Source organism: Parasteatoda tepidariorum, chromosome 10, assembly GCF_982258835.1.
Source record: "Parasteatoda tepidariorum strain Cologne lab strain chromosome 10, Ptep-v5.0, whole genome shotgun sequence".
Lineage (NCBI taxonomy): Eukaryota > Metazoa > Arthropoda > Arachnida > Araneae > Theridiidae > Parasteatoda > Parasteatoda tepidariorum.
This window is the reverse complement of record NC_141764.1, coordinates 1,871,956-1,898,930: the sequence shown is the minus strand read 5'-3', so window position 1 is coordinate 1,898,930 and position 26,975 is coordinate 1,871,956. Positions and strand designations below refer to the sequence as shown.

The following is a 26,975-nucleotide window of genomic DNA, read 5'->3' as shown; positions in this document are numbered from 1 at the left end:
GGGATTCTAGTTCCGGATCAGTCATGTTCTTCGTCTAGGCGCTGTCTCTCTCCGGAATTGTCCGTAGGAGGGGGAAAAATTAAGTGGAAAGTAATGATACATAGAAAATATTATATCAATATCAAAATAAAGATAAAAAGAAGGAAAAAAAAGGAGAAAAATGAATAAGTTTTATTTACTGCTCATAAGCTGCAAGGATATAGAACTCATAAAATAAGTTCAAAATGTAGAGAAATGCCAATCAAAAGGAAAAAAAAACGAGTAGAATTAAGAACACGATAAGATCCGAAAAACGGAGTTATATCTTTTCATTTTTTTGTTTACCGTCCTTTTAACTTTTTAATATATATTTTTAAAAATTTTTGTAAATATTTTTTTTAAAAATTATTTTTTTTCTTCGCTTTTTATTAATCTTTTATATTTTCCAAGTTTTCTCTATATTTTTTAGCTTATACTCTCTCTTATATATATTATGTGTGCGTGCGTTCGTGCGTGCGTGCGCATCCCTTTATCACTTAGTACCAACAAAAAAAAGACTATGCTGAAAATTTTAGGAAGAAAATTAGGCATGTTTTTACTATTGAATTTATTATTTATGAATTAATAATTTATGACAGCATCATTTCTTAGATTAATAATTTTGGTTTTAAAAAGCAAAAAATTTTTTTTTTTTTTTGATATTTAAAAGTTCTTGTGAATTTATAAAGAAATTCTAAAAAACCATTTTATTCACATGAATTATTTTTTATTTGCTTCCTTTTTATAATGTACACAAATTCTAAATAATGACGAGAATTTCATTGAATACTCTTTTCAAGAGAGACAGTAACTGATCGTTATTTTAAGAGAGAGGCTGTAACTGATTACTCTTTTAAGAGAGAGACTGTAACTGATTACTCTTTTAAGAGAGACTGAACAGTACTTACTGCTGAGTCAGACAAATCAAACTCGTAACTGTCTTTAAGCAGTTCCTCCATCCAAGAGACACATCTAATTAATAGAATGCAGTCCCCTTACAAAAGAGAAAAAAATAAATGAAATTAACGGTAATAACTGTATGATTTTGCGAACCAAACTTTAAAATAATTGTAATTGTTGAAAGAAAAGATAAAATATAGGTAGAAAACTCTCCATAAGAGACTTAAATAATTGATTTTAAACGCATGATTCAAATGCTTTTTTTTTTTTAAATTATCATTCATTTTAACGTCATTTTTTATAATGATGATCAATATTTGGTTTATTATTGACCTTGTCATTTTAAATTCGATACAACAAAGAAACTCTGAAATTTACAGGAAGAAACTTAACTTCGTGAAATATTTTTTGAATAAAACTAACCGATATTTGAAAATTTATAAAAAAAAACTACTGCAGCCTACTTTAACCTGACGTCAATGAGTTTTTTTTTGGCATGTAATCAAATGTTTCTAGATCCGGGGCAATTACCAATTTTTTGAGAATTTTAAAAGCCATGGATTAAATAATTTTTTTAGTATCATTATTTATTTTATCACCATTGCTGATTATTCAAGTGGTTCTTAGTTTTTAATTTTGTATTCTTGTCAGTTTGGAAAATAAAAACTAAATTTAAAATTAATTAGAAAAAAATAGCTTCATTGGAAGAATTTTTGGGAGAAATTAAGTGGTATTAGAAAGCCCACGAAAACATTTGATATTTAGCCTGATAGATTGTTCTAATAGGATTCACTTACAATTTATGAGAGTGTGGCGATGGTAGCTATCGACCATGTCAACCTTCATCTATGAAAAGGTACCCCGACATAGAGTCGAGTTAACATGTCTTATATACTAGTTAATTGTAGTTGTAATTTTGTAGTGGTAGATACGTTACCGTACTCCCCCACCAGAATTATAGTTGTGATAGAATTCGATACACGGATACCACTAGTTGCTGTATTTGTGACAGACCGGGAGAGCTGGATGAAGGTCACCGGGTTTTTCAACATTAATCTTGAGAGCTGTATTAAGATCATGATCGTAGTCGTTCCTGTGTAGCCTTTAGCAGTCGGGTGTATGCAGGTTGACGTGTGTGTGATCGAGACGAGACTCAGTAGCAACAGTGCGAGGACGTGGATAATGTCGCTGTCACAAGTCAACTGTTCCATGTGGATCATCCATCGAAGTAGGCGTTACTGTCTAGATAGGCGTGTTCATATCGAAGAGGGGGTTTTTGCCAACGTAGGCGTGTTCATATGACGTCCGGGTCACCAATGTGGCAATGGTAGCTATCGACAATGTCAACCTTCATCTATGAAAAGGTACCCCGACATAGAATCGAGTTAACATGTCTTATATACACTAGTGAATTGTAGTTTTAATGATGTAGTAGTAGATACGCTGCAAGAGTTTTGAACACTGGATTATACGATTTTTTTAAAATATTTAATGTATCTCTGTCGTTGGTAATTTCAACGCACTTTGAATCTTTATAATTTTCTACAAGTCATAAACAAATATCGACTTCATAGAAAACGTTTTAAGGGAAACTAAGCCGAATGTTGAAAAGCCTACCAACATTTTCTATACCTATACCTTGAAGCCAATAGATCGCAAGAAAATCGTTTTAGAAAGATGCATTTACCTACTTTGGGAGAATTTTAAAAGTAGTGGATCAAAGGACTTATTTAAAAAAAAAAAGACTTAGAGGCTATACGTATTTTTAGATACTGTTTATGTATCGATTGATAATATATAATAAGAAATTGAAGAGCTTTTTCTAAGTGTTTGTCTCTCTTTTAACTCAAGAACTGTTTAAGCTACTGTACTGAATTTTAAAGGGTAGTTGAAAGAGGTGAGTTTAACCCCCGATCCTAAACATAGTCCGAATATTTCGATTAAATCATTCGGAAGAAACGTTCGAAAAATGTTATATAAAATACATAATGTTATAAAATACTGAATGTTATAAAAAATATAGTTTGTCTGACAACAATAGAACCATAACATTAAAACAAACAGTTTCAATAATGGTGCATTTACCTCGCTTTTTCATTTCAAAACAATCGCAATCTAAAAAACAAAAATGAAAATTTATCCCAATGGTTCACCTGAGCACAATGATTGGTTTCCATCGAGTATGGCGAGTACCTTGAAATGAATTTCCGAAAAATGTTTTTGTTGTTTGAACAGCGGCTTCTATGAGAGTATTGTCTAATGCGTCCACTTGCGTGTAACCACCGCAACCTTTGCAACAGCAATTTGCAAACGGGACAAAACAGTCAGCCACAAAAACACTTTCCACGTTCTCAACACCTTATTGAAAAAAGAGACTGAAGAAAGAAAAAAACTACAAAGATATTTTAGAGCATCTTGGAACTGATTAAAATTTAAACTAAAACATGTGCTGCAAAGAATATTTTAAATCACTTCGATACACTTTGACAAATGATAAAAAAAGCTTACAGTCAATTTTTTCCCCCTATTTTTGTCATTGAAAAATATTGATAATACAGAACCATAAACTTATTTATCTGTAAAAAGTTACTATTCACTTTAATGATTTAAAATGTCTTATTTGAAAAAAAAATATACAATATTTATTTTATTTCGCATATTCGTTGAGGGAGCAAAATTCGTAGCATACTCAATTACTAGGGAAATATGTGGCAAAAAAGAACATTGGATTGGGTGTGGCATTTTTATTTTATGTATTTATTCACATATTTATTTTTTGAACATAATATTTACAAAACCAAACACATAGTTGCTGATGATTGGAGTATTTCTTAAAATCTGTTTGATATATTTCAGTCAAATGCGTAGGTTTCATCACCCTATAGTACACACATTTTTCATCTATCAATATTAAACTAGACTATAAAATATAAATCATTATCGAAAATCATGATTTGCAAGGAATCGTTATTAATCATTTAATTAAATTTTAAGTAATGGACTTTTGAGAAATTCTTTTTCTCAAGAACTACTCGATCGATTTCGCTGAAATTTTGCCTTATAAAATTACATTCTTTAAAATGATTCAAAACATTTTATACTTCACAATTCAAAATAAAATATATATTTGCTAAAAATTATTTTTTGCATGGAATTATTTTTGAATAAATAAATTTTATAATTGTGTGAAAATCTTTTTCAATTGGCTTAAAAAGTTACAGTTATAGCGAAATATGAAAAAAGTAAAATGATTCAAAACATTTTATACTTCACAATTCAAAATAAAATAATAAATATTTGCTAAAAATTATTATTTGCATGGAATTATTTTTGAATAGATAAATTTTATAATTGTGAGAAATTTTTTTTTCAATTGGCTTAAAAAGTTAGATATAGCGAAATACGAAAAAAGTAAAACTAACATTAAGGGGTCTAAACTTTGAAGAGCTCTTTTGTCCCAGACTATGTTTCCAGAATGCAGCTTCCTGTATTTTTGAGGTTAGAAATCCAAATCAGTCGAAAAAAGGTATTTTTATTCAGAGAAAGTACGTTTTTTTTTGTCTGCACTAAATAATTATATTTAAAGTCACCCCTTTGAACCACTGAAATTGAGTCCTAAAACATGAAGATCCGACCCCATTAGATCAAAGGTACTCCAGGGTGGTCAGTTTTTTTTGGCGCACACTGCATTATTATGTGCACTATACTTGTCAGTTTTATATAATTGTGCATGTAACTTCTTGAGTAAGTCATTAGGATTTTTATTTTATGGTATCTAGTGTGTGTTTCTCAAAACACTACTGTAACGCAATTTTTTTTTTTTACCGGAACGCAAGTCACCACATTGCAGCGAGGGCGGAATCAAAATTGATCAAAGATTATTTTTAATCTACAATCTTCAAATCGTTTGAACTATCGAAGAGTTCGTTTTCCTTTACTTCAGTGTACTTGTTTTTTCCAAAAACAATTCAAAAAATATTTTTACTGGCACATTTTTATTGTTCAATTATAATGTAGAAGAGCTTGCATTCTTATGAAAGATTTATTAATAAAACTTACGAACTGTCGCAAGAAATTTAAAATATTTCCATATAACGTTTTCATGTTGATCAACCATGAAATCACCGTTGTACCTATACTACGTAAAGAGAACTATCTATAAGAGAATAAATCATGGGAAAATAAAATCGCAGTTTAAAAGTAGTAAAGCAGGGTTATATAGAGGACTATTTTTGCAATTAACGTTCCAACCTCACTACTCCCCTATTAATGTGCAAATCAGCGCAGTTAAAGTAATAAATTTACATTATCGATAACGTAATAACGCGTTTATCATTCCATAACATAATTTTCTAATAGCTTTGATCTGTTCCTTTAGATGTCGGAAATTGACACTAGTTAATTTTCTGAATAACATTTAAACAATTTGTTTCTTTGTATTATAGTTTCTTAAAGTGATCGATAATATCGACAGCACTCTTCATTTTTCAGTTAGTTAGTAACCAAACATTGTTTATTTAAACGTACGATTTTATTTTTAATAAGTGCCTGGTAGGTTAACTTACAGATTATCTATGTATGTTGCAGATCACTCAATTTGAGAACTTTTTGACACTAACGGATCCCCCAGAGTTGATCAGGTCTAAATAGTCTGTAGAATAAGATTTCTACACCTTTTGCGGTAACACTACTCCGTTATATTTCTCGTGAAAACACACTTTTATTGCGTCCAGTTTTGGAAAAAAATTAATGGTATTATTAACCCTTTGAAGCCGAAATTTCATCTAACATTTCACACTTTTCATTATTTTGTATTAATTTATAATAATTAGGTCAAAATAAATGAAGAAATATATTAAGTATTTTAATTATTTTTGGTTTGGTAAAACATTGGAAAATGGCATCCATTTTTGCGTTAAAGGTAAAATCTTCCAAACAGGGCTGTCACTTCTAAAGAATTTTTCATCTTTGCACTTTAGATCTAAAAGAAGCAATCGGTGAAATTTATTTACGAAATAAATTGAAAATTCTTGAATAAGAAATAAAAAAATTTCAATCTACTTTCTTTTAGATTTTATTTTAGCACAAATTCGGATAATCTAACAGATTTTCTTAGGGATTACTAGACATTTTATAACTAAAAATACCTAAATATATTTTAACTTTTAATTAAGAGAGTCAGAAAGGGACGTCCCATCTGCGTAAAGGGTTACCCTATTGTAAAAAAATTGTAGAACAAGTATCAAAAACCAGTAAAAATTATACCAGGACCAGTGTGACCATACTGGAAATTTAAAACCTTGTATGGTACCATTCTGGAAATTTTAATACCAGATTTAAAATCGTACTGGAAAGTTTGATACCAGTCTTCAAACATACTGGGAGTTTTAAAGCATAGCTTCATTCTTAGATTTCCAGAAAAATATGTACTTACTAACTGTCTTGACATTTACAAACTTCGTTTTTTTTATTTATTATTATACACTAATTTCAAATAATAAATTTTTTAGATTTTTATAAGAATTCTTAACGTATATATTAAGGGCGATGAAAACGTACACTTTCTATGTACATTAATTAAAAAAAATACATAGTTAAAATTATTAAAATAATTTTATAATTTTGGAGGGAGAGAGTTTTCGAGTAAAGTTTTTTTCACAATGTTAATTACTTTAAAATCTGCTTAAAGTCATATAAACGAAAGTAATTTTATTATAAAAGTAATTTAATAATAAAAGACTAATAAATTTTAAATTAAAACTAATGATAAACAAGTTCGATAACTTTTAGGGTATTTATCGGTTATACGAACACAACTGCTTTTTCCGCTTTGTCGCCAACACGAGTTCCCTGAAAAGATTTGGATTTTTAATATCACAATGTCAAAAAGAAAAGATTTAACAATGGGAATATTTATACCTATTCAAATTATTTTAACATTGGTATTTTACAATAGTTATTTACCACAAATAAAATTCCTGAACTCGCACCATCGTACTCAATTACTATCAATATGTATAAAATTAGAGATTTAAATTATCTATAAAAATTTTCGAACAGTGTAGCTACTCCAGTGTACTTATTTGATGTGTATTGTGATGTATTTTAATAATATTCATAGATTTTTCAATTGAACCGTTTTCACCTTTATCACTATTTCATTAGTTTGGATAGAGCACAATACTCAAATTCATAAAGCAAACATCCACCATAAATAGAATGCAGAATGTATTGAGAAAAAGTCCAAAGCACGATATGCCAAACAAAGTCTTAGCATATGTTGTAAAGAATGAACACTTAATACAAGGTTACTTTTAAACTTTCTGGAAAGGTTACATTAGAGTAGTTTAATTGTTGAATTTCTTAACTATTCAAATACACGAGGGGTCGTTCAAATATTGCAAAAGCAAAATGGGATAGGGTTTGAGATTATTTATGCAGACAAGGGTGAGGAGTATGAGCAACGCTTAGGTAACAGATTAAAACCACATTTTCAAAATTTCTCTCAAAATTTTAAATAAAATATTGTTTTAAGAGAGGAAAAATTTGACAAAATTTCTAGGTGTTTCAGAGGTCAAGAGATTTAAACCACTGAAGGTAGACGCAAAATTCCTAAAGAATTTTAGACGAGAAATTTTATAAGAATTGATCACTTCGGAAAACTTCGTCGTTTATTTTAAACTGATTTTTTTTTCTTTTACAGAAATATATTAGTTCTCAGTTAATGAAAAAAAAAAGGTTTTTTAAAAGACTTTCTCTAGTGAATAGAGGAAGTACGATTCTTTTGCTGACAAGAGGGATGAGTCCAAAATTTCCCAAAACACGCTTTCGTAATATTTCAACCCCCCCCCCTAAGAAAAATCGAAATCAGCTATTAAGTTATATTGAACAATAAACACGAAAATTTAAATTCAAAATTACAAAATTTATTCAAGATATTTACAGGAGCTGTTTGACATTTAATGAAACAATGCATGAGATAGTTGTACATGAGATAGTTTAACGTTTATTTAATAAATTCGCACTGTTACAACACACATTCTGAAAAAATAAATTCTATAACAATTTATTTCATAAGTCCAGGTGCAAATCTTTGGAACTACCATCTTTAAAAGCAGTTAAATATTTTTTAGCTTTATTAATATTCTTAAACATTTTATAGCATTAATTATTCAAAAGTCTGCTTGCATGCTTTCTAAAAATCTTTCTTTTGGGCAGCAGTTTTGCATCTGGGCTCTTTTACAATATCGAGAGTATACACAGTTCTTTTCACAATTTACAACTCAATAAAACGATGCATATAAATATGGAAACAAAGTTTCAGTGAATGAATAAAATTCAGAATTTTAACAATAAGCGAATCTAAATAGCTTCCAAAACAATTTTACAAGTTACAAAAACAATTTTAAAAGGTGAAAATATTTAAATTCTCAATTCTAGACAGATTTTAAATAAAGCTCAACTTTTTAAATCAAATACTATTGTGCCTTAAAAACAACTCTTTATGTATGAGTAAATTGTTAAATCTAAAATATTCCATAAGCTTGAACACAGCATAAAATTTATCCCTATTTTCAAGTAATTTGCTATTTAATTTTATTTTAAAGTATCTTAAATTTTTGAAATAAGACCCAAGATTATAAAGTTTAAGTGACATCTTAGGCTTAAATTTAATAGATTTAATTTAAAATTAGTCACTAATGGCACCGAAATTTAACAGAAGTTTTCTACACAATACGAGGATATGCTCTCTATTATAGGAGCTTCCATGCATGAATCGAGAAGTTCCGAAACTGCTGAAAGATTACGAAATAGGAAAAAGGAAGCAGAACGGCCGTCTACCACTTCCCATTCTTACCCCGCATTCTCCCAGCAATGACAAAACTTCCGGTTCATACTTGCAAGCTTCTATAGCAGATAGATGCCTTCGTATCGCGTAGACTTCAGTCAATTTCAGTGCATTGCCGAAACATTAACAATCTAGATAATTTATACGGAATTTTAAAAGAATTTTAAATTTCTTTCAGTTTAATTACTCTGAACTGCAGCTGTTTATTTTAAAACAATCTACTCATTTTAACTTTGTGTGTAATCGTTATCTTAGTATTTAGTAAAGGTCGATGAACTTTACTATATATTTCATAAATTTAGTTTCGATCATTTTATTGCAGCCCTTATGCAAAATTACCTTTGGTAAGGAACAGTTTATATTTCTAAATTTAACCAATTTTTACTTTAATTGGAAGTTCTCTGCAATATCTCTTTTCTAATTTAAAATTTAGGATTTCATCGGAAGAGTTCATTTGTTAAAAAGTCTTTAAAAGAAATTGTTGAAAGTTTAGCTTTAATTTATTGTCTCCATTGAACTACTTACGCATTTTTAAAGTAGATTACTTTTTAAAAATTATAAATTTAAAGTTTAAATATTCAGTTATTAAGTATATATACTTCTAAAATACAGATTAAGATACAATTGAAGTATAATTAAGTGAAAAATATAATTTACTTATTACAGGAATGGTCATCTATACCAGTTTCTTGCCCCAATCGATTAGAATTTTACTCACAACAGTCTCTGATACACTTACAAATGTATAACACGTTATCTTGAAAAAGATAAAAATTCAATGAAGTTTCTGAAAATGAGGGAGAATAGTTTTGTGCAGAATTTAATTGCCTCACACCCTCTTATACTTAATTCTCATCCTATTAGTACTGTACCTTCAATTTCTAGAAAATTCTTATTTGCATAGCAGTGTCTAAATATTATGTATTTATAATTAAATACGTTAAATTAAGATCCTGTTGGCTTTTTGAAAATTTTTAATTTTATTTGCATTAAGTTTAAAATTTCAAATCAGAAAAACCTAAGATTTCAATTCAAGATTTGGTTAAGGATTCACCCAAGGGACTTTGATATGACTTAACTATCAGACTTTATCTAGGGTGAATATTTGCTGCAAATATAGAACGAATCTGATATCTTTCATGGATCCTATCTGGGACTATGAGTTGGTAACGGCCCCTTTGTCTATTTTAAAGAGTGGGTCCTACAATTTCCTTAAATGTGTTGGTAGCATATGGTTTAATCGATACCTTCTAGAAAAGCAAACATCTCTAGGTGGTTTTAAGCCCCATTTTGCTTTACTCTTTTAAAGCGTCATTTGATTAACACTTCGCACAAGTCTTAGTAAAAATAAAATAAAAACATTCGCATTTAATGCATCGGGGTTCTTCACGGATTTGAATTTATTCCGACAGGACAAACTATCCTTAAGTACGCTAAAACAGTTTTTGGTAAAGTAGTTCAGTCATCGCAATGGTATGGTTTATTATGAGTAACCTTTTTTTCGTAGAAGCGAAATTTTAACTGAATCTAAATGAATATTTTTTTAACTCAATTTCTAAAGAAAAATAAATTAAAATTACTTTCAATAGTTCTTAATATTTCGATAAGTTATGAAATCTATAGCGAGTAGATTTACTTTTGGAATTAAGGAAAATATTTTCATCCCCTTACCTTCACCCATAATTCATTTATCCTCGTAATATATTTACATGCATGCAAAATATTTTCCTTTCGTACTTCGAAACTACCCAGCATTTACGTTTTGAAAAAATGAACGAAGTCCTAGAATTTGATAAGGTTTGAAACCAAAGAGATTGACTTGATGAAAGTGAACTTTAAAAAAAAAACCGAAGTTAAACTAAACATGCCAAATATCGATAAACAAATGACTGTTCTAAATGTGCACTCATGCTAAGATATTGCAAGTACTGAGAATAACCGTCAGCATTCTTACACAGTATAAGGACATTGTTCCACAGCAGAAGGCTTGCACGAATGAACTGAAGAGTCCCGAAACGGCTGAAAGAATGAGGAAACACAAAGAGAAAGCAGAACGGCCGTCTACCACTCCCCCTTCGTGTCTCTCATTCCCCCAGCAGCTTCGAAATTTCCGATCCATGCGTGCACGCTTTTTTGCTGTTTGAGCAACGCTCCCCATGAGCTGCTTTCGGTGAATCTCTTCTCGCAATAGTTTTCGAACGTAAGTGGTTTAAAAATACTATGTTCGCGACTTACAAAAGTGTCACGTGGCTTATCGTTCCATTGCGGATGAACTAGTTACTTACGTTTTCGCGTATTTCATTTTTTTCGAATAATGCATAGACTCAGATTTTAAAAATTCTGCTATTTTAATACGAAGTTAAGTAGTCAGGCAGTCACTATGAACAATTAAAACACGGTCACCATGACATCCGACGAATCTTTTTTATCAACTTTATGCTCAAAGCTGAATATTTCAGTAAAAATATATATATCATTGACTTAACCGACCGCTGTGCTAGAGTAAAATCTTAGTTGTAGACTGAGAGAATGATTTAGAACTCTTTTGCCGTCGGGCTAACCGTAAAAGGTTCTCCTCTCCATGTAACGCAAATGCGGGTTAGTTCCATCAAAATGCCTTCCATTCAGGCTAATGCTTTACACAACATTTCCCTTGTTTTCTGGGTTGAGGTGAAAATGACAAGACTGCGGAGTTTAAACTCGGAGAGTAGTCTACTCAGCATGAGGTCGGCTGTTTGCAGGTTATAAAATAAAGCTAACATTCAAAGATTATTAAATTAAAAATAGAGAGGAAATTCTACAAAAGTAAAAAAAAGCAATTACCCGCCAAATCGGGAGAAGATATAATAACGCTTGTTAAAAAAAAAGAAAAAAAAAAAAAAAAAATAACTAGTCAGTATGTGCAGCGTAACGTTTGATCTCGTGCAGTAATCAAGTCGAAGTTCCTGCAGAAATGCTAGTTTCAATTATACACCTCAAAAGGTTTAAATTGTTTCTCTGACCTGTCAGAAAAGTTTAAAGACACTTTTATACATTAAAGTAAAAACTGACTGAATATAATTACACGAAAGAAAGGGCTTTTCCTTGAATGCTATGCTGTAACTAGTAAAAAGTCAGTAGAGGCAGCAGAATTTTTTTAAATCTTTTATTAACTTCTGCTGTATCCCTTTGGATATTGAAAGAAACAAAAATCTCATTTGATGCAATTTTTCATGACACACAAACATGCCAAAAGGTTCCTTTGCAATGCATTGATTAAAAAATGTGACGGTATATAAAGCCTATGAAAAAGTGAATGCGCAATAATGACTTTACTATAATTGAATCCGAAGTATACGCTAAATATAACAATCCGATGAATGATTTCACTATCGAAAATTCATATTACTGGATCATTTATTTAGTATAAAAATCTGTTCTATATATAAAAGATACCAACAATTTATATTTTTCGTTTGATGGAAAGTTCGGACAAAATTTTCTTATGAATTTTAATCAAACTGTTTTAATCTCACAGATTTAGGGAACGTAAAATTAAAAATTTCGGAAATCGAAGAAATCACGCTTCACCGTTAGTTTGTGACACATTTAAACAATTTCTGACAGACAATATTCTGTCAGGTAGACGATTTAATTCAAATTTTTGTTTTAATAAGTGGTGTTTTAGAAATTTATAAATGTTTAAAAAGTCATTTATATTTTAAAGTAATTTGCAATCTAATTATTAGGTCAGAAGAAATTTACAAAGCAATTTTTAAAATCATGCTTTTGAAACACTACTCACAATTTTATAACCACCAAGATAATTGAAATCACATTTTTCGAAACGGCTATGTTACTTTCTTCAGGCAAAAGTTTTATAATTGTGTGAAAAATGTAGTTTCATAATATAAAGAGTTATTTTGAATCTCTTACGCTAGTGAAATCTTATAACTCTGAGCCAAGTTTCATTAGAGGTTAAGTCAAGATGTTATAGATTAGTAAGAAACTGTTATAGTGACGAAATTCCTTAATAAAGCATCAACTTATTTAAAACTTTTTCCTTGGATATTTTAATTAGGAAACTAGAAATCTATTCATTCTATGTAATATAAATTTAAATCTTAACTAAAATATATCTATACCTAATTATAGCTATATCTAATAAAATTATATTATGATTAATCATAAAGCTAGATATATCTAAATCTTAAAATCATATTTTGCAAATAACACTTTACTCTATTGTATCTAGTTCTTTTTTCTATACTAAGTGTAGGCAATAGTGGATAATGTTTTGAGGAATTTCGCTACAAAAGAAAGTATTTGTCTCAGAGTATAAGATTAAACTATTTTTTTCTAGTAAAAAATTTATCCGGATTAAATATCAGTTTGATTAGAAATATTCACGATAACTATTTGTAAAAACTTATCAAATAAATTATTCGGAAATCTAGTGTAATGTAAAAATCTTAAGTCTTGGATTTAACGGACAATATTTTCACCTCTGCAAACTTTAGGACTCTCGAAAAATTGAAAAAATCAAATTCAGTAAAAAACTAAAATGATTTAACTACTCTAGTGAAAAGAGATAATCGTAATTTTCATACTCCTTAAAAAAATTTATAACGTACAAGTTCTATGCAGTTTCAAATTTTACTCTAAGTTATGCAGTTTGAATGCAAAAATGTACGTTCTCCTTTCCTTGCTAAACGCTTTTATGTAAGGATAATTTTATGACTCTCTAAAACAATTTAGTTATACAAGTACGAATACAAATTTTTAAGAATGTCTACTGTCTGTCAAGTACTATTGAATGTCTACTTTAACAAAATCAGAACGGTTAGATCCCTAATCATTGTATAATCATAAAGCAACAGGCAAAACAACTCTTAATTTAAGTGTTCCCTTTTGAAATTTATATACCACATTTGTTTTAGTTGAACCGTTTATAAGGGCCATTTTATCAATTTAAGTTGAGATAATAATTTTGGGAATAAATTTTTCTTCTCTTCCTGACCCAACGTTAACCTTTACTGTTACAGGCAAACAAAGTTATAGATTCAATACGTTGTTTCATTAAGACAAAGGTTCCCAACAACTCTAGATCCATGAAATGTAGAGAAAACTGACACCAATAAATCAAAATAGTAAAATCGAAGGGAAAATAAAAGTTTTGGTTGAGTTTACTTTCTAAATGTAAACTAAAAGTTGCAGCAGCTATGAGATTTGGTTTAAGAGGGCGTATAAAATTTATTTCGAATTTAAAAAGTTTAACCATACGATAATAAATCTTGTTTAATTTTATATAGATTTTAGGGTTTAGCATTTAAAATAATTTTACTGAGAAAGAATTTTAAGGTTTGAATTTACAGCAAAAATTTACTCTAATAATTTCATGATTAACATAAGTTAATGATATTAATATTTAAGCGATTTTAAATTTTGTTTTAAAATAAACAGAGTACAGAGTAGTCGTTCAGAGTTCAACATTGATTTGTATGGAAAATATTTAAATATCGAAAAATTAAGAAATCTAGAAAGATTAATTTTCGACGTATAGGTTTTACACTACTTAATGAGTTTAATTGTTCTGTTAGGAAAAAAAGTTGCTATACTTAAATTGATAACTAAGTTTAGAACCATTAAAAATTGAAATATTATACAAAATATTCTGATAAGTTTGAGTAACATGTTTATACATGCTTTTAATTTATATTGAATGGGCCAGTTCTAAATTGACACATATTTCTGAAACCAGGAAGACTTTATGTAAGGGTAAAATTACTGGAAAACAAAAATCTCAAGAACATAACCTTTTCCCGAATGAAAGGATGGTGATGTCACAATGGTCATATCTTCAGGGCAGGAGATTGCTGGCTCTGATAATAAGAAGTGAAGTATCAAACTACTGGGAAACAAAAATCTGAGCATGCTTCTGAATGAAAGGATGGGAGACGTCACTAGGGTCATCTTGAGTAGACTGGATTGATATAGACAGTTCTAGCAGAATAATGTAGAGACTTTTTTTAATACCTGAAATAAAAGAAACATTAGGAACAAAAATAGATTGCTAAATAAAATACATTTCAGTTTTCTAAGTAGAATTAGCACCTTTTATTAAGATCACCTTAATGTTTAGCACTTTTTGATAATTTCATAACCATGAGTTTTATTTGGAGCAGGGTATCTAAAATTTTTGGTGTGGGGTTGTCCTAATAGTTACGAAAATTTAAACCACCATAAGCATTGCGCAAATCGCGTCTACAGTTTTAAGTCGCTTTGATTTTTAGTTTCAAAATATAGACCAGTGTGAAAATTTAAATATAAGTAACAAACTTAAAAACATAATACAATAAAAATAAGTTTGGTTCAATTCAAATATATTTTGCAAAAATATTTGACAAAGTTGTTAAGCATCAAAATTTCTCACATTTTTGCCACTCTCAATCTGAGCCCACAATTTAACAAATTAATCTGAAGGAAGAAAATTTTCCGTAAGAAATCCTGTAAGGAATGGAATGTTTTAAAACACTTGTAAGGAGGAAGATCTTGCGTTGTTCAAATTTCTTCTCGCTACAGCTGCTCCTGTTTGCGAAAGTCTGAAAATAAGACTGCCCTCCGCTTTTAAAACGAATGCGTGGAAACTAAAACATAGTTATAAGGTGAACGGGGGTCATTCACATTCAGGGAGTTTTCCATAAAGATTAGCGGGAATTGTGCCGTGCACAGAATTTTATATGTACAGCTTTTACGATGGACAGCCAAAAAGGAACACAGCTCAAGTTTCTTTTTTTCAGTGTTAAAATGTGACAATTAACATTAACACTACCATACCTTAACACTACCATAACCGGTCAAATGGCAGTTTAAGAACTTTGCCATAGAAAATGCGCTTAACATCTTATCTTTTCTGCGCATTTGACTTCATGAATTTTTCTAACAATTATATACAGTTAATATTCCACTTTTTTGTATTTTTTTTGTTTCGAATAATATGTGTCATATACCTACTTCTACCACAACCGGTCATTTGACGGAGAGAATAATTTATTGCTTTAAAAAGGTTACCGGAACAGAAATTACAGCGTAATACGCGTTCAACGTATTGCATTGGATGAGTTGCACATTTGCTGCAAAGACTTGTGTAGAGAATTCAATCAGAATAACTGAATTCAAATATCAAGAAAATACCTAAAATTTCAGATTGGCATTTTTGTTTCAGAAAAAAGTGACAAAAACTACATGTTTTGGCAAGTAGCTTATATTTTATTTTGGATAGCTTTACTTCATTTCTACCTGCTAACAGAAAAATATCGAAACAAGACATCACAAGTTCTTAGAAGAACAAATATTAATTATAAGAATTATATTTCGTATAATTATAGCAATTATAGAAATAATAACAATTAGAAGAAATATGCTCGCGGGAAATGTACAATGGAAACATCCTGTATTCGTAAAAAATGTGTTGAGTAATGAATTAAAAATTCTTATTCTCAGTGTTTGTAATACATAAAATTCGCAAAATACAGTTTTGTTTAATTTTAATAAATTTTTTCTTTTCAGTTTATCTCCTTCCTGATATCCATGTATCATACCTTCAATCAAGAAACATAAAGTCCGCTCATTTGAAGAAATAGGTATACATTAAGTGTTGCTATGTTTAGTGTTTAACGAGAAATACATACTCACTTTTATAAACACTAGGCATTATCACGGGGAAAAGTTCCGGACTTCGGGATGGTTAGGTAATTAGAAGATGTAACTTTCCTGGTGATGTCTTCTTATTCGGAATTCTAAAAGATAAAAAGTGACTGCCAAAACTAAATATACTATACTAAACTATTATAAATATGTACTGTTATAACATCATAGCACCCAATGGCAACCTTGTAAAAACTATTGTTTACTTTTGAGCTCTTCAAAAAAGGCTCAATTTAAAAAAAATACTGATGAGAGATAATGGGTGCAACGCAATACTAATTAGGATCTATTAGTTTAAGAAAAATTGTCATAAGTTTAGTTTTTAAAATAGAATCAAATGCTCTTTCTTAAATACCCATTTTCTTGACTTCGCATCTTGATCTATATCTAGAATAAGGTTACCGACGTTTTTTTAATTACAAAATCTTCTGTAAAGGACACAATAGTAAACCAAAAATATTTTCTGAAATGTTTTGCAAGCGTTTAATAATTTTCAAAAACACAATATGGAGCAATCTTTGGAAATAAACTGGAATAGTATTAAGAATTAATTTTCCCCATTAAAATAATCATTGAATATTTAAATTTCCTAGCAAAAGAAAAATTAAAGCTTTAAATTTATTTAGAGTCTAGATTGTTTCGTATCGCAGTTTCAATTTTATGGTTCAAGCGATTTCACTTAAATACGCTAATTTGCGCTTTAAGTTGGAAAAACTTGATACAAATGAACTTTCTCAGAAACAAACGTAACCTCTTCTATGAACTAAGAATTGAAAGCCCAAAATACGGAAAAGTTGGTGCAAGCGAATAAATATCCCCCTAAAAGTTTTAGCGGCTGAGAAAAAAAAGCGGGAGATCAAAAGTTTAAAGCTCTTAATAATAATTTAACTTTTTTTTAAACACGCTAGATGGTATCAAACATCTTTCTTCAGAAATTCTTATAAACTTGAAGAATTATATTCAAGCTTTGATTTTGTCATTAAAACGAAATTAAAAATGTCGACATCTGCACATCTTTTCATTCAAATGACCAGTATTAAGATAGGAAATTTATAAATTTTTCTTAAAGTCTACTGCGGCTACATGATAAAGAATCCAAATCCTTAAAAATGTTTAAAGTTTAATATTAAACTTTGCGAAATAAGACCCAGTTTGATGACTCTCTAACTACAAACAGCATATTTTGTTCGTAAAAATTCATTTAGTAGCTTAAGTTGTTTCCTCAGTGTATAAATTTCTAAGCCCGCATGTTGGATACCTTCCACTTAATGTCTTCAATTATGGCCGAATTTAAGAAAACCTTCAGCAAATTACAAATTCTTTACTACACACTAAACCTGAATGAGCCCGAACACACCGTTATAACTAATCACTTTTAGAAACTTTTCTTAATCCTGGAAATTCCATTTCACTAAATAAAAAGTAAAAATTGAGCTTAGCTAAAATATTCATTATTATAATTTTCCATTATATTACTAGAGCTATCAGCAACTACAGCTCACCCACAAACTACTACTTCGAATAGTTTGTCTTCAATTCCAGATAAAATTACAGTAAAAAGTACTGGACGGTAAACAAAATACCTTTATCGTTGAAATTTAAACCGTAGGTTAGAGTTTTTAGTGATTTTACAGTAAATCTTTCTGTATAAAAAATAAACTCCAGTTCCTAACCAAGTTATGAGACGCACTATTATACTCTATGAAAAATCTTAATTATCCTATACAGCATTGTTTTTAGGCGGCGGAAACCGGTTTAAACTTGTTTACGTTCGTGTATCAACTGGTTAACATTGTAAAGCAATACGTTAAAAAATAAATACAAATAGGAAGTATATAAAATATCTTCTGGTTAAAGATTCATTACATGTATATTTAACTACAAAAGTATTGCCTATAAACTTGTGCAAAACATGTCATTATTAGAACACAACCTTGCGTCTAATCATTTGGCTCATTATCATTATATACTAATACCAATAATAAATATTCTATATTTATATAATATATAGTCTAATTTAGTTAATCGTCGAATTTATATATAGTATAATTTAACCAACTGATACAAGAACATAAACAAGCCCCAACCGGTTTTAGTAGCGTAAAAACAATAAAGCTGTAGAGTCAACTGATAATTAAAATTTTACATAGAATCTTATAGTTTACGGCACTGTATAGATACAATTTTATAGAGCAAAATCTATACGGGACTGTATAGATTTTGCTCTAAAATTTTACGGTAACGAAAATTTACATACAGTGTGTCAGTGCTTTTTGCCCTACTTTTATCGTTGAATTATTTTGCAGTGCTGGTATTAAAAGTCTTCTACGAAAATTTAAATTATTCACATACATGTATTGAAAATGTTTTTGCGCTTTTTACGCCTAAACACTTAGACAATATTAAGATACATCAAGTAAACATAATTTTGATCGAAAATAATTTTTAAAAATATTTAAAATTAAAGCTATGTTCTAATTAGATGAGTTCGTAAACGTAATTTAATATTACCAAACAAGTTTCGTTTAACAAATTCACTTTTATGAGTTGTACCACATTGTCCATAAAGCTGATCACTAAATTCATCTTAGAAGGAATCATTTAACTGATTTATAGTGCGCATAAACACTGTCAAGTTTCGACGCAGAGTAAGATCTTTATATAGCATAAGGTAATATTAGTTTTTAACCTTTAATTTAGAAACCCAAAAAGAATAAGAAAGTGGAAAACTTATTTTGTATCCTTAAGGCGTTTAATTGTAATAGGAAGATCAATGGATCCTCTACCAATTTCGTTTTCCTGATAGTACAAATGCAACGACAATGGAAACTATTGTCTGACTGATTTTATCTTATAACCGCATTTAAACAGCAGCCTCAATACAAAATTCACGACTATCAACGCTCAACTCTAATCTTTTAATTTTGAACCCAACCCAGAAGACAATGGAACTCCTAGATCAAGTGCTGGGAGAAATTTGCCTTCATGGTGGACTTTGATGGAACTAGCCCACGATGAGAATATTTTACTTCAGCACTGGTATGAGCTAGTCTGGAAAGGAATTCATATGAACCAGCCACCACTAGGATTCAAACCCGAGGTCACGTTATCGCGAGGAGAATGCTTTACCCTCTGAGCCACAACGATTCAAACCATTTACTGAAATGTATTGATTACTCGATAAAATGCTCATACTAATATGGGAACTGTATTATATATAAAGAAACCCACATTTGACCGTACAACTTTCAGGAAATAAATCTTTAATTACTTTAGATAATTAATAAAGAGTTAAAATTTAGTAGTTTACCACTATATACTTACCGGCTGTAAAATCTTAGAAGTTTTTACTCTTAGATTCTAAATTGGTGTTTGTTCGAATATTCCATCCAACTACGGGATGTTCTGTTTAAGAGGTCTGTGCATGAATTTCTTGAATTAGACTACTGTCAGAGCTGAAAGTAAACAGTTTATTAAACCCTGTCCCAAACATTTATCGAAGCAACTTATGACTGACTTAAAATCAAAAGCATTTAATTAGGAAGTATAGCACACTGTTTAGATACAGCGGAAAGTTATTACGGGTACTTATCGGTAATAGGCACCACGAGTTGACAGATTCTTTCGCCAATAAGAACTAGTTCCCTAAGAGTGAAATTTTTTTGTATTCCTAAGATATTTATGTTTAACATCTTACCATGATAATTTTTAGAATTCAAATTTTTGCATTGGATTATTATTTCAGTTTATTAAGTTTAACAGTCACGTCAATTATTGTCGCGTGTACTATTCACGATACTATTATAACTAGATAATGGTCGCGATATTATAGTAATAGATACATATCGCTCATGATCGCAAAATCGTATTTGATATATAGTATCAGATGTCTGTGACCTACGCGTACCAGAATCTGGCATGTTGGCGATCAGCTTCATGGTCTCCTTGTAGCATATTACATCCATTTCTGTACTTTTATTTGTACACGTTGTTTAATTCACGCATAACGCAAAGAATCAGATCCTCATATGGATTAAGCAGATGCAGAATTACCAATCCATACGATTGTTTGGAAAGATTTTGCCAAGTGGTGAAATATAAGAATTTTGCAATTCGCAATAAAGCTAGGTATTATTTTCTCATTCTTTAATGAGTGTAAACGAGTGTTTAATATTTATTATCGAAAGTGAATCCACGATGTTGTAAAAAAGAGGCATTTTAAGATATTGCTATAGGGAGGTGGAAAGGCTTCATGGCAAAACTATGATTTGATGACAATCTCCCTCAAACTTTAAAATTCGTGGACGACCCTTTATTTGTGGAAAATGCTTCTGCCAAAATACTAATTTTTAAAAATACCAGATTAAGAAAATTCTTCATCAAGCTTTATATCATTAGATATCCCTCATTTGCTAACACTTGTAAAACGAAGACATGATATTTTAGTTTATTTTTGTTGATAAAATTTCAGATTATTATAGAGTTTCCATAAGTTTTGGCATGGTACTTTACGTTAGTACTCTCTAGACAAAATTATCTTGTTTAGTAAAACATTCGTATATTTAATATTTCACTGCATGTAAAAAAACTGAAATGTTTTCGAACAATTCAAAGACATTAAAATTTGAGAACGTTCTGTTCTTTATAATTTTAGAGGTGTTGAAATTTGAGTACAAGACTCATTCTTTGAGGAACGTCTGATCATCTTAGCTTAGAGAAAGGTGATTTAAAGTAAATCATGAAGCTTCGAATATTTTTTTAAAACATTCAAACCTTGTCTTAGAATTTTTAGAGCTATCTGCGACAAAAGTCTCTAGCACCAATATCTTTCTGCAAGATACTTTTAATCATAACAAACATATGTTACTCATTTAAAATAACAAAAATACTGTGTTTACCAAAAACTAATTTTTTAATAAAAACATAATTATTCTAATATTATGGGTGATATTCTCGCATTTTGTGGGACGGGCATACAAATTATTTCCTACTTCGAATTTTGTAAACAATTATTACAATAAAAAATATTAAAAATCACGAAATCCGTAGTAGTAATTGCCGAAAAAAAAAGACGAAATTACGGGAATCCTGCTCCTCAAATGCCTGTTTCGTTTCAAGATTACGTTGTTGTAATAAATTTCTCGTAAAAATATCGGATTTAAAAACTAAGAAATCAATAACTGCCAAAAACTATATAGATTTATTGCTTTGATAAGTAAACACTCGAATGCACGATTCGAATTTTCCATATTGTTTAAAATATATCGGGATATTTAAAATCAACGCGAAAACCAATAACTGCCGAAAATACAATCAGGACATTACATCGATTTACAATACAATCGTCGTAAATGGAGCGCGTCAAAAAGTGATGATCCAATCGCATGATTCAAATATTACGAGTAAACATTTCAGTAGAAAAGTAATTTTTCTTCAAAAGAAAAATTTTTCTGCAAGAACTCTAAGATATGATAATCTTGCACAACCCTGCCATAATTTGCATATTGAAAGCTTCTAACTTTACCTCTTTATTTCCCATACTTTTTATATTACTTACGTAGGTGAAGACCTTCAGCGGTATAGCATTATCTCAAAAGGATGCAGATTCATTAAAATACAGATTACAAAAAAAAAAAAAGATCGCCATGCTTTGAGGGTAGCATTCCAAAATCAAAGCTTGCAAAATACAGGAATCTAATTGAAAAATGTTTAGTTACACTTTGATTCATCCAGTTCTTACAAAAGTTTTAAAAACTGCATATTAATTGCGAAACGTTTTAAACTAGGCCTAAAAAGATCAGGAATTTGTTCACCGACAAACGTTTCCAGTCCACTACAACTCCAATTCAAAATATTAGAATAACCAAAAAAGGCATTGTATTACCTTATAAAATGCGTGATATCTTTAAAAATAAACAACGGTGGCGAACGAAAAAATTATTAACCGTCCACAATTAGTTGACGTATGATATTATTGTTCACACGCACCTAAAGAAGTATTAGAGATTTTATAAAAAAAATATTGAAATTTTTCAAAATATTAAAATATTTCCAGAGGCGATTCAAAATATTAGAATATCTGTAAAATTGTGTGATTGGTCAACGTTAATCATAAAATTTGCATAAGTTGCGCCACTGTAGAGCTAGTACGCGTATAAAGGCTCGTTTGAAAATCAGATTTAGTTAGTTGGGAGTTAAAATTGGTCGAACGAAAGACATACCGGACACTACCAAGACAGCGATTGTGACTCTACGCAATGAGGGAATTAGTCAACAAATGATTGCCAAAAAAGTGAATTTCTCTCAAGGAACTGTAAGTAAAATTTTAAAAGATTATTCTACAAATCAAAGTTTTAAAAATAATCGCTGAAATAGTGGTCGTAAACGAATAACCACACTGAGACAAGACAGAATGCTGAAACGTGTCGTCACTAAAAATCGCTTCAAGAGCTTGAGATTCATAAGTAGAAAGTGGAGAGAACAAGGAGTGGATGCCTCAACATCTACCACACTACGACGACTCCATGAACTTGATTTTCAATCACGTGTGCCCAAGAAAAAGCCGCTACTTACACGCAAGCAAAAACGAGCCAGAGTGAGGTGGTGCAAAGACAGATTGCAATGGGGTATTCAGGACTGGAATAACGTACTTTTTAGCGATGAATCGATGTTTTGCGTTTCCCACGGTCATCAGGGTGTCCGTGTTTGGCGTTGCAAGCAAGAAGCTTTTACCTCAGATTGCATGAAACGCTCAGTGAAGTTTAGCACTTCTGTAATGATTTGGGGGTATATGGGTGCTGAGGGCTTAGGAAAGCTGTGCATTTTTAAAAGGAAGGGTAAATTCTGAAGTATACAAGGAGGTACTTGAACATTTTATGATTCCGTCATCGGAAGATCTATTTGAGGGTGACTTTATCTTCCAACAAGACTCTGCATCTTGCCACACGTCAAACGCCACCACTACTTGGCTTACTAACAATAAAGTCAAATTACTTCCTTGGCCGGCCAATTCACCCGATTTGAACCCCATCGAGAATATATGGGGTTTAATGAAGAAACGCCTTCAGGATTTAGCTCCAAAGGACAAAAATGAACTCATAGAAACCGTGAAATCCGTTTGGGCAACTATCAGCAAAGATGACTGCAAAAAAGTAGTGCATCGTATGCAAAATCGTTTGCGTGACGTTATTAAAGCTAAGGGAGATGCTACTAAGTATTAACTATTCATGCAGATTTCATTTAAATGAATTATGCTATTTTTGTTCATGTTATTCTAATTTTTTGAACCACTGTGAAAATTATTCTAATTTTTTGAATTCTTAGAAAAAATTCATTGTAAAAACTTTTGCAATATCATAATAATTTATTTATGTTATGTTCATCTACAAAACATGTAGAATGTGATAACACACTTCAAAATTCTCAGGTATTCATTTTTACCAAAATAAATGCATATCTCAAACCACTATGTGCTTTATTTATCATTATTCTAATATTTTGAATTGGAGTTGTATAAGTGTTCCTCATAAAAGTTCTAAAAATATCAAAACGAGTGCTTTCAGAGCAGTTACAGAACTTCTAAAAATCTTGATCTTTGATGCCGATAAAATTTAAGCAATGGAGCAACATCAATTCTTAAAGTTAAGGCTACAGTGAACTCTTCATAAGTTTCTTAAAAAATAGTGTTACACTGCTGTAACTTGCACGAAGATTGTTTACATTTAGAAAGAACATAAAAAAAAATCTGATACACAATTCATGCCGTAAGATGAAAAATTTAAATTTTTTCAAAAAAATTTTAGATTTGTTTTGAAGTTTAAATAGGAAAAGATTATTTGTTAATTTGAACTAGTTACTTCAAATTTTAGGGAAAAAATTTATAATTTTTTACTAATTTCCACACAGAGTAAAACAAGCAAGTTTCGTCAACAAAAAAATTTAAAATCGTCCCTCTATGAACGTTTTGGAACATTAGAATGACTGAAATATGTTGTGGCACCTTATTTTGAATTTGTTTCTCTACAAGTTTTTAATCATTTATCTAGAGACTCTCAAAAAAAGTTTCACGGAATAGTCATCAAAATGATAGCGCATGGAACTATTTCAATTTCCAGTTGGATGCAAAATTTTTGCTTTGAGAAACAAAAACACTCGCAAGCAATAACAAGTTCTTGTAATAAAAAAGCGAAATAACACTAATAGTGTCAAATGTTTTACAAATTTTTACGATTTTAATTATATGCTTTTTTATACAACTTAATATAAAAAAGTTCAAAATAAGAAAATAGATTTTTCGAGTGATTTTAATGATTTTGGGAGTCCATTGTAGCCTTAATAATTCTAATTTTCTAGAGTTTATAAAATTTGTATGGAAGAGGTTTTATTTTTACATAAAGGGTTCTAGTTTATTTAGCTCTATAGAACTAGAAAAATCACTCTTAACCATAATACAACAACTAAAATTTTAAAACACTATCATTAAAATAAAGCTTGAAGTATTCACCTTATAATTTAAAAATTCAACCACCTGAGGAAACCAAATAAAGTAGTTTACTTAAGTCAAAATTTAAATTTTACGAAGTTTCTTTTTAGTCATGTTAACATTAAATAAACTCATTCAAAATGTTTTTAAAAAGCACAGAATTAAGTTAACTTAATATCTTAAGTGAGTTTAAATTTTTATTTAATTACACATAGTCAGTTTGAAATAAATTAAAAAACTTCAATGTAAAAAAAAAAAATTTTTTTTTTGAATGTCAACTTCATGATTTTGTACGGATTAGTTTAGCATTAAAATTACCAAAAGATATATATTAAAAAGAATTACAAGCGAGATAACTACTTCCGAAACTTTCGTCTCTTAAAACTTAGAATTGATCATTAAAGTTTCAGAATGAAGGTACAAGGTTCAAAATTAAAAATTTTCAAAGCCTGAGAAACTTGAAAATCAAAATTGCACAAAATTATAATAAATGCACATCCAAAATCTGCATATAAGTCAATAAAATACTAAAATTTTAAAACAAGATATCTTTAATAATTTTAAAAAATTCTATGAAATCCTTTATTAGAGAAAAGTTTCCGTAACAAAGCTCATAATAACATTAGTTAAATATCATAATCAAATTACGATTGACAGTTGTAAAAACTAGTATAATTTTGTTATGAAAGAAAAATAATGAAGATAGCTTTCTTATACAGTTTTGAATTTGTTAGTAGACATTCGTTGTACATTAAAACCTATATATATCAAAGGAACAAAATTAACATTCAATGTTATTCAAAGTTTTAAAACACAAAATTAAGTTTTCTCATTTTAAAAAAAAGGACATTCGAAATAAAGTCTTACAATTTGAAATTTTACTTACCTTTCGACAAAATGGAGAAGACTGGTGAAACATTGAGTAGCTGACACGAAATCTAACGACTCGTTCAAGAGATGGAACTACTATTCTTTTGAAAAACATGAGCTTTCAATACTATCTCACAAATATAACGTTTCAAGTTATTCAACTCTTACAAACCAATAAAAAGTCAGACTACGAAACTGGAAGCAAAACACCACCCTTAACAACTGGAGCAATACAAACTCATTTTGCACATTAATTTCGGTCTTATTATACTTTTAAAAAATATCGATTACGATTATTTTATGGAACCACTGAATATTTTATGTATAGAAGAGTTGCCTCCCTGGTCGAGTTGTATCGCTCTCCAAACGCTGTTCAAAGCAGGGAGGTAGCGGGTTCGAATCCCGCTGTACTCTGAATGTATCTTCGTGCTGTCTTCTCTGTATTGTATTATCTGTTCTTCTATTTGACAAAGGTTTATAAGCCTAAATTGAGCACCCAAGCCTACAAATGTATGTAAATCCAATCAACATTATGTATAGAAGATATGGACCTCCGTGGCCGAGAGGTATTATTCTTCTGACAAACTCTCAGAAATGTAGGGGCTTAGGGTAGTGGCCATTTCGAATCTCATAAGTTTGGGCTTTGCTTCTATAATTTATGCTATCTGCTAAATAGATTTACAAACCATTCTTTGTATTCAGCACTCACACCACTAAACATACTTAGTGACTTAACATAAGACTTGTTCATTTATTTCGCAGGTGCGTATGAATCTTGCAGGCGCAAATTGTACAGTAAGTGAGTTGTTGTTGTAATTGTTGTAGTTAGTTTACGTCGCACCGCGCGATGGGCTATTGGCGACGGTCTGGAAAACACCGCTGAGGATGATCCGAAGACATGCCTTCACAATTTTGATCCTCTGCAGAGGGGGTGGCACCCCCGCTTCGGTAGCCCGACGACCTGCACGCGAAGTCGAGCACTTTACGGTAGTACAGTTTAACGAGGACCCATACCGCACACATTCGGTCCCTACACAGACTGATCCAAGTGGTCTCCCACCCGCACACTGACCGCAGCCAGCGATGATTGACTTCGGTGATCTGCTGGGAGTGTCTAAACGATCAGTCCACTGCGGGACTACAGTAAGTGATAGTTGAGTACCAAAAAAC

General features: G+C 30.3%; 1 long non-coding RNA gene across 1 annotated transcript; it reads right to left on the bottom strand.

The window, feature by feature from the left end:
- Window positions 1-12,982: 12,982 nt before the first annotated feature.
- Window positions 12,983-26,045, bottom strand: LOC110282487 (uncharacterized). Its single transcript, XR_015429638.1, has 4 exons — window positions 25,822-26,045; window positions 19,778-19,908; window positions 16,442-16,545; window positions 12,983-14,782 (listed from the first exon to the last, which is right to left on the bottom strand). It is a non-coding gene; the product is annotated as an uncharacterized LOC110282487 (long non-coding RNA).
- Between the last annotated feature and the right edge of the window lie 930 nt (window positions 26,046-26,975).